Source organism: Pseudopodoces humilis, chromosome 9 (assembly GCF_049639895.1).
Source record: "Pseudopodoces humilis isolate 2021_Gansu_Grassland_sample_001 chromosome 9, ASM4963989v1, whole genome shotgun sequence".
In the NCBI taxonomy this organism is placed as follows: Eukaryota; Metazoa; Chordata; class Aves; order Passeriformes; family Paridae; genus Pseudopodoces; species Pseudopodoces humilis.
The window spans coordinates 28,762,831-28,772,943 of NC_142208.1; positions in this window are offsets into that span (position 1 = coordinate 28,762,831).

The following is a 10,113-nucleotide window of genomic DNA, read 5'->3' on the forward strand; positions in this document are numbered from 1 at the left end:
TGAGTTTTGAGGATTTAAGCAGAGAAAAGCCTTGTCCTTGTTTTTTACAGAAGAGGTAAGCTTCCAGCAGCTGGAGCTGCTGGTCATAGAACAGTCACAGTAACTGATCTGCTAAAAATGACTTATTAATTTGACTGCCAAATCACAGATTTCTTTGAATGTCTCTCCTACTGCCAGTACTGAATGGGGAGGTTCCCACATTGACTTTCTGAGCTGCTGTCATTTGCAGCAGTTCATCTATTCCAACTGTCACCCCTTAAGCTCATTTTGACTGAAACAACTGTAAACTCTTTGCAGTTCATTCACTGGGGCTCATGCTTTGGCACAGTATCAGACTGATGCCAGGACAACCACGGCCGTGGGATTTTTTTAAGGACGTTTAGCTCCTGCCATCTGTCTGTTGGCTCAACTCTAAGAAATTTAGATTGTGCTGCCTTCCTAAAGTTGTTTTTTTCTCCCTTGGACTGCTGTCAGGATATGCAATCTGTCTCTGTGAGTGTTCCACTGAGACAGTACTTGAGATGTGATAAAATGCCTCCAATTCTTACATGTGTTACTTTATTTCTTAAGACCAGGTGATGATAATGACACATTTACGATGCACGTCAATTTAAAGGCAATGAGTACGAAAAGGTTCTAAGTTTTTAATGTAGACTTAGTGCATTTTAGGAATATGTAACCACATTTTCTATGCTATTTCCTGATTTTGGCCTATTAGACCATGTTGTTCAGTCAAGCTGAGGTGTGAGATGAATGATTACTTTTTGTGATGCCACTACTCTGGGCTGGGGCTTTCCACAGTGGAGCCATTTAAATCAGCAGTGCAGGCATTGAGGAGGAAGTGAGGGTAGCTGCACTGCTTCTTGCTTGTGTGTAATTTAGTTAAAACACACTTTATTTTTCATATTTATTTTCCTCCAAGGTGTTTTGAGAGGAGCTGGTATTTCTCTGGTGCTCAGCACCCCTCCCCATGAGCCTGTTTTTGCCACAGTGTTAGACAGCCAGCTGGACTTCAGTAACACTGGGAGACAAACCTCAGAGCCAGTGCTGTAAGTGATCCATTTTGATGCTGAGCAGTTGTACATAATCCATTAAAGGTTTAAACTTAGAAGTGGTTTATGAATAATTGCCATGAGATCAGGAAATCCCTACTGGAAGATGGAAGCAGAGGACACAAACCTCCTTAGGTGAGCTGTTCTTATGAAATTTTTGCTTTAAATAAAGTTGGGGTACATATTTTGTGGTCCAGTTTTCAGATATGACTTTTAAGACTGGGACATTCCCAGTGATAAATCTGAAAGTATGGCAGATTTTGTCTGTTTTGGTAAATCATTTATGAGCCCATCAACATTTACATTATGATTTTAGACTCTGCTTCAGGACCCACCTAGGCTTAGATTAGACCTTTTATCTTACAAGGTTTATTTATTTTAAAGACTTAAAAATATTACATTGATAGCGTGTTTCTAGATATAACCCATACAAAAGAGACATTTAGTTTATAGAATGAAACAATAAAACCCTAAAGATGTGGGAGTGCAGCTGGTTAATCTCTGTGTTCTTGTCTAATAGACAGTTTAAAAAAAATACTGTCTTAGCTAGAAAATACAATCCCTGCTTTAACAAAACACATCTTCACAGTCCTTCTTGATTGCAGGACTCACATTTTATCTATATAGCTGAAGTCCAAGTAAATGATCTTTGTTTTTAGCTGACTGCAGTGCTTTTGCAGAGAAAGATGATAAATCTGCAACAGACAAAACCTAGATGCTTTCCGTTTCAATAAAAATTAGTATTAGTGAGAATAACAACAAAGAGGCACAGATTAGACAATGTAGGATTTAGATAAATTTAGGGTTACAACAGTTCTCTTGCCTTCAGCCAGTATTATGAATAATTTAGAGCCAAATTTAGGGGCACTCCAGGACTAAAGTATTGCACTATCTAATTTCTGTTGTTACTCTGAAGTGTAAGCAGCAAGCTTATTAAATATGAATGGAGTAATCAGACAAATTCTATGACTGTGTGCAGGAGCTTCTCATTAATGATTCACAATGAAGCATCATGAAAGACTAAATAGACTGCACTGGATTTAAAAGTAATAAATATACTCCAGAAACAAAGTAATTTAATGACCTTCCTATGAATGATGGGGCTTAAAGCAAAAGGATACTCAAGCAGAGTATCCTCATGGAAACTCTAACTCAAGTAGATCATCTTTTGTACATCCCTATTGATTATCTTTTGTCAAAACAGCCCTGCCATGGTAGCCCTGTTTAGAGCCTCTTTCCAATGCTGTGTTTATACCTTGGTAAGCTCAGCCACCACAGCCTGCCAGGATTTCACCCCTGCTCAGGGTGATTGCTGCTCCTTAGTAGGACAGAGCATGTACCTTCAAGCCAAGCTAGCAATTAGGGCATGATTTTGAGCATCCTTTACCTCTCACTGACTTCAACAGATAGCACTCCTGGGATCAAGCTCTTCAACTGTGTAAGTGAATACTGCTTCAAAGGGAAATTCTCAGCTAAAAGAAAAAAATACTTTGGCCTTTTTTCAGCTTTCCAGGAAGGGGTTTTCAACATCTAACAGAGGAAAAGATTCTTTAGCTTATTTTTTGTGTTTGAGATTAAATGCACTAATGGTCCTTTCCAAAGTGGAATGTGAATCAGGATACCAGAACAGCAATTCCTTCCTTCATCAAAGAGTTTAAACAGAGATTCAAATGAAACAAAAACAGTTAAAATTGACTGACTTTCTAGTTGTTTTCAGATTTTCAGTTCTAGGAAATTGGGTTTTTTCCTAAACAAAAATATTTCTGAATAAATTTCCATTAGCATTTCCCCGCAGTGATTGCTACAAATCCCAAACTTTCTCTTTGTCAGCTGTCTAGACAATATCCTTACAAATCCTGCAAGAAAAAATAGCCAATGAAAGAATGATAAAAATACATGAAAACCTGGAAGAGATGCCAGAAAACTGGGAAATACTTGACTCCATTTGACTTTCCTATTTCAAATAAAAGTATAGGTCTTCAGATATGACAGGCAAAAATGTAGTCTCAGGGTGCTAATTGTACACGATCAAGATATGGGATGGGATAACCCAGAGTGTGTGGAATATGGATTTAGGTATGTGTGTTGGTCAAAATATTTATAACTTTGTTCACACAGACATGATAAATATGGAACATAATTTTAATGATTGCAACCCAGAATAGAAAAGCAGAACTCATCAGCTTTTTGGTCTCCTTGTTTTTAATAAGGTACCTGTAAAATCAGTCTTTCTTTTCTCTGCAATTTTAAGTGTAACTTTATGAAAATAAAAAGCAGGCATTGTCAGTTTAATCCTACAGCTGGCAATTAGCATCTTTACAGACTCTGAAGCCTAAACAATTAAAAGTTGAATAATTTATGGCAAATGGAACCATTTCTGTCAACAGTATTGTAACATGCATTTGAAGTATACTTCACTGCCTGGAGCTGCTTGATGATTGATCCTGGAGTTCTCATTAGTGATGCAATTGCTGCCCCCGCCCCTCGGCATTGGCTACTTCTGTTTGTCTGCACTTCTGAATTAATTGTAACTAAGTTGCGGTTATTTGTGCTTATTCAGAAGAGACTGGGACAATAAAAGGGTGTGGAGGAAGTGTGCTTTGGCTGCCCTCATGCCAGGAAAGTATCTTCCTGGCCACACCTGCTGGAATGGCCACTGACTCCTCTGGCCAGGGAACACAGCAGACACTTTCTCAGCTCCAAGTTTATTCTTGGGACAACGGACAGCAAATTCACAGCTTTGAGTTTCTTATCCTAGGTAGCTGCTGGTGATGTTTACAAGCCACTCACAGCAAAGATGTTTAGCTGGGCAGAAAGTAAGCAGCTGTTAGGGATAGAATGATCAGGTAGATGAATATGGGAACTGTCTTTGAAAGAGGGTCAAAAGGATTGAATACTTACAGGGAATACAGCACCAAAAAGGTGGCTTGGAAAAAAACTGCCAGGTCAGAGCCAGTCTGAGAAAGGCCAGTTTGTGCCCATGTGTGGGATGACTGATGTGAGGGATGTCTCTGGAGAGATTTGTTGACCGAGGTCCTGTCTGAGGGCTGATCATCTACTTACGATCCTGCTCTTTTTGGCAGGAGGAACCTGAGATGCTTAAACTATTGCCCCTTGTAGGGTTTCTGAACAGCTCTTCCTCTTCAATGCGAGGGGAGAGATTTCTTTCTTTTTTTGAGTATATGGCAGACCAGGGCTTTAAGCAATTGTTACATTTTGGGCTGTGAACTCCAGGACCTCCATGTGGAGTGAACCCTCATCTCTGTGCTTCCCCTGGCCTCATGCAGAAAGGTTTTCACCTGGCTGTTCACTTTCTTGCTGGGGGTCACCCAGGGCAGACCACTCTTGGGAAGAGTGTGAAGGCTTGGAAGACTGGGAGGAAAGACTTATTAAAAAAATAATGATGTGTGGTATCCTACTTCTGCAGAGAATTATACTTTCCCCCAATCATTTGTGTGTTTGTACCCCTAAAAGCATCCATGCAATGGAAGATGGAGGATGCAGGGAGAAAGAGAACAGCTATCAGGGATCAGGCAGCTTCCCTTGCAATCCCTGTAGTGCCAGGCAGTCAGAATGTGTGATGAGGGCCAGGGACACTGCAAACATCCATGCCCTGCTCTGCTAATGATGCTGCAGAAAGAGGCTCAAGAGCTTTGCCCAGGAGGTCAAGATTTGCACCTCATAAAGCGATAAAAAAATTAAAGTGGGTGATAAGAATTTTGGGAAGGAATGTAAATCACAACAGAAGGTCATGCTATAAAACCAGAGCATGGCCAGATTTTAACTGCTTAGTAAAATACTGGCCACCCCATATCAAGAAGGATGTTGTAAAATCTAAAAATAGGTGGAGAAGATACAATCATAATGAAGATTATAAGCCAAAAAATAGCCTCTGTCCAAGGAGAAACTAAATAGGAAGCCTCAGAAATAATTAATAGGATTTTTTCATATTGATAGGAGACAGATGGGAAAGAGCAAGATATGATTTAAGACCTTTCAAGTCATGAAAGAGATGGAGGAAGTGAATGTGTGATTTTTTCATTTTTCATTGTATTAGAACGGGGAAGTACTTAGTGCAAGTCAAGATAACTTGAAATAAAGGCCAAAATAAATAGGTCTCCTTCATAGAACCTCCAGCTGACTTGAGAAAGTCACTGCACAGAGTAAAAGCTGAATGGACTTATGGCTTCAGAGCAATTAGGCAGAGTAGAGAACAGCTGAAAGACCCATTGGAAAAAAGGCAAATATAATGGTCCATGTTCCAGCTTTGGCTAAAAATACCTCCAGCTGCTGACCACAAAAAGCTGAGAGGCCATGTAAGGGGAGAAGGAAACTCCTAGCAGCATCATTCTTGTTTCCCCAGCCATTTCTCAGGCTTCCAGCAGTGGCAGTGGGACCTGAGCTGCCCCAGTTTCTGCAGAGGAGATGGCTCTGCCACCTCTGCAGTGACAGCCCATTGAACCTGGACGTGCAGGAGAGTGCTGGGAGAGAAGCTTTACACTCTCCACAGGTGGGGCTCTCATAGACTTTCTTGTACCAAGAAAATTACACTTTTATTTAACTTTAACATGAGTTTAATGGTAGATGTAGAAGATGTTGGGTTTTTTTTCTGGAGGTACAATCTCCTCCTTCTCTCGAGTGAATAGGTGAGGAAAAGAGGTCACTTGAGGAGCTCAGGTATGCTCTTTTCTGCACATTCATCATAAATCATTCATCAGAGTCTGTATGTGTGCTCACAAGATGAGAAAGTGTTGCCAAAGGGCTGATAATTAACACATTTATCTGAATGCTGAAATAGTACAAAGCCACTTGAGAAAATGGGTATAATTTTGAACTGCCGGTGAAGATACAGATCTATTTTTTCCCTGCCTCCCAGAATCTCCAAGTCAAGACTGAGAATTTTTTAAAAAATTACACTCCAGATCAACTCATTACTGAATTTATTTTCTAGCATTGGCATTTAGCAGCTTCTCAGCTGTAAAACTGTTTAGATAATTTTAACCTTATGTTCTGAATTTACAGAGGGGCAGGTTGGACTTAAATTGTTCATATAAACAATCTCTCATATGTTGCCTTCTTCCACATGCACATCTGGTGAGTTCTTCATCATTCCTAATTATGATGCAGGTTGGTGGAAAATAACTTCTTTGACAGAATCTGTAGCAAGAAACTGTGTGAATTTAAACAAGAATTGAGAATCCCACTGAGACTTTTATTAGCAGAAAAATCAAAGATCTGCAAAATGTATTTTCTTATTTTTCTCCCCTCAGCATCACTGAAACTTCTGATTCCAGAGCATGCATAGTCCTCTGTCATTACAGACAGATCTGGGCACATATCAGCGATTAAAAGTAACTTTCCAGATCTATCCTCACTAATGCAATATGTTTATAAAGGGTCCACAAGGAGCAATTGAAAGCTCTGTCATATTTTTCTGTATCCCTACATGTACCAGTGGTCAGGAAAAATTGCTGTTTCCTTGTTTAGCTGACTGACAAAACTGCATTTCACATAAAGAAGAAATAGCTAAAAACATTTGGATCCTACTGTAGTCTGTCCAGTTCAATTCAAATTGGCACTTTAAATCTGCATTGAATCAGCTTACCAAAACATCCTCTTGCCTAAACTATTCTCAGTGAAAAAGAATCCCACAAATAACAGAGAATCCAGCATAAAAATCTAAAAAAAAAATTGCTTCTTTAAATAAATAAGTCTAGATTTAAAATCCAGATTGGTGTAAACCTTGACTACTGATCTTCTGGACAAAATGCAAAAATCTACTCACTAAATTCTTGCAGTTTAGGAATCTTTTTTCATGGGGAAAATTACTAATTGCCAAGCCTAGGATTGGTGTACCTAGGATGGGTGTATGCTATCTTTCCCTTGCATTCAGTAGCTGACATTCTTGTTTCAAACCTGCTGCAGTTCAACAAGATACTGAAGAACCTGCCTTTGTACAGAAGGACCACTCAAACATGATGAATATGTGAATATGTGCTTCAGGCCCGTCTGAATGGGACTGAATGAACAAATGTATTAGTGTTATTTATTGACAACTTACTATCCAAACAGAGAGAACAGTTAAAGGGAAAAAAAATATCTCAGGCTTTGATAGTCCCTGTTCCAGACAGAATCCCTCTGTTTGACAAGGGAGCTGTTTACATGACTGTGACCTGAACTTTCAAACAGCTGTAACTCTTTGTTTTACAGGAGACCCTGTGCTGTGATTGACCTCCTTGCAGTTGTTATGGGTACAGATAATGAAGCTGGAATCATGAAATGAGCACAAACACAGGAATGGTCTCTTGCTGCTGAATCTGCTTCCTAAACTGTAATGCAGTTGCATTTCTTCTGCATTGTGGTCTGTGAGCATTACCTCATCCAAAGCCAGTCTGAAAGCACACAAAGCAGGAACATCTTGCTGGAGGAGGTAGAAGGAAGTGTTGCATCTGTTCTGCACAAGCAAGTCAGGGATTTCTCCTCTCCTGCAACAGGACTCATCTGCTGTTTCCATGTACAGCAGCTACTATCCATTATCTCCTCTGTACAATTGCACCAGCTCCTCAAGGCATTGCTTTGTGCAGTTCCAGTGACCTGCATGGAGGATTTTGACTGCCTCTACCAGACCTGCCATGTTCTATGCATAAAACAACATCATCCTTTCAGCCATTTACTGAGCCACTTTATTAGGGTTGCAAATAAAGTCAATAACTCTAATCATGCTTTTGGTCGTTGTGAATCCTGGCTTGGCTAGGAATCGTTGGAGATAAACATCTCATTTCAAATAAGCTACCGAGCAGATGGTAATGACTTTTAATCACAAGCAACACAAGGAAAATCTGAAATAAAGCCCTTGAGATCAACAGTTTGGTCCATGATTCCCACCATTTTGAATGCTGAATAACCTTGCCCCACAAAGAGAGCCATGTGAGATTAGTGTATACATACACTTCCAGCGAAATAAAATACTGGCAGTCATTAGTTGTTTTTCACAATTTTTATTTTGGGCCCTTATCCAATGCCCACTGAACTTAAACCAAACCTTTTCTTTCTAAGCATTCAAAGACTCCATCTGCTGCAATTACAAAGTGTTGTGTTTTAATTGCAGATGCAGAAGTTTGGGAGACCTACAAGAACTTCCTGCTCAATACTAAAAACAAGAGTGGGGGGGTCATTTTTTAGATACCTCAAACACTTCCCTTTAAACAAAAAAAAAAACCAACCAAACAAAAAAAAGGCCCAAAAAAAACACAAAACAAAACAAAAAAAACCCCAAAACCCCAAAACAAATCAAAAAACTGTTAGCCATTTGCAGAAACAGTACTGGGGGTCAGACACTGCCCTCAGCTTATAGCCTATGCCTATATCAGGTTAATGGCCTCATTTTAGACTCTTCTCAGCGCAGGTCAGTCCTGAGAAGTCAGCACAGGGAGTTTTTTCACAAGCCTGTCTGCTACTGCATTTTTAGAAAGTTGAGATGCATTTAAGGACAACTTTATGCCAAGAGTGGAGCTCTCATTTCTGTATAATCTCCCTCTGATCCTCTGTGATGTGTTCAGAGCAGTCTGCTTACACAACGATATTGCTGGCCATGACAGTGGGACAGGTTTGCATTTCAGTCCTTGTGCTGCAATCTCCCTGCCTGAAAGCTCACTAACACCATTTCTTAATGGTCATGTTTAAATAGTTTTGCTGGAGCCCACCTAGAGAGCAATCTGTGTTCAAGCACTTTTTAGCAGGGAATTGGCGAGAATTGGTTTTCAAACAACCTGATTAAAGCATGTCTGCAACAAAAGCTCCATCACAATTTACAATATGCCTTCCACAACAGTGCTTAAATTTTAACTCCATGTAAATCAGTAGCAATTCTCCTGCTGACTTCTTCCCCCGGTGTGTTTTGCCATTTCATCTTCCAGAGAAGGACTCTCATACCTCCCTTCCATGTCCTGCAAAGACCTGCACCACTCACCAGGGTATCCACCCCCGCAGCTTATGGTAACAGCAAATATTTCCACAGCCACATTACAGCGCTGCAGACGAGATCCAAGCAGATAAGGTGCCTGGTTAATAACATGCACAGGAGAAGTGCAGGGGAGGCTGGTTGGCATTGCTGGTGGCAGGAAGCCATTCCCCATCTCATGGACACAGCGGTGGCAGCTGCAGCTGGAAGCTCTGTGCCCTGTGCAGCTGCTGGGGAAGGCATAGAATGAACCACTGTCTCCAGCAAAGGCTGAAAACTCACACAGGGACCTTGATCTTGCTCTGCACAGAGATGGCCATTGACTTCAGCAGGAAGATTTGCTTCTCTCAAGCTCTGGAAAGGGAACATGCATAGCCCTTAGTCAGACATGTATTTTTATGCAAATGAATAAATTAAATCCATGAATGAAGCATCCAAGCTCTCGGTGCCTTGCTCAAGCATGCTTTGTTTAAATGTGAAAACCCACACACTGTACTTATGTATGGAGGCGAGAGATCCAAGAGAAGCCTTCCCAGCACTCTCTCTATATAACACATACAGAGGCAGGAAGATTAATGGCCACAGCAACTACTCAGCAGAATATCACAGAATCAATTAGGTTGGAAAAGGCCTCTGAGATCATCGAGTCCAACCTATGACAGAACATCACTGTACCAAGCAGACCGTGGCAATGAGTGCCACATCCAGCCTGTCTTTGAGCACCTCCAGGGACGGTGACTCCACCACAGCTCTGGGCTGTCCGTTCCAGTGTGTGATCACCCTTTCTATAAAGAAATTCTCCTAATACCCAAACTAAACCTCCCCTGGCGCAGCTTGAAACTATGTCCTCTTGTCCTGTCAAAATACAGTTCTTTCCATTTGGGCATCCAAGGTACCGCAATACACTGCTCAGCGCACTTCCCCAGCGATGCCTGCAAATCGCTCTGTGTCTGGTGGAACCGCCTACCAGATAATTTTGGGGTTAGTTTTTTGATTACATTGACTGATTTTAGATTTTAGCATGGAATTCGGTTTCGTTTTCACATCAAGCGCCCGCCGATGCCCCCGCCGGCGATTTTGGAAGCGACATTAACGCAGTCC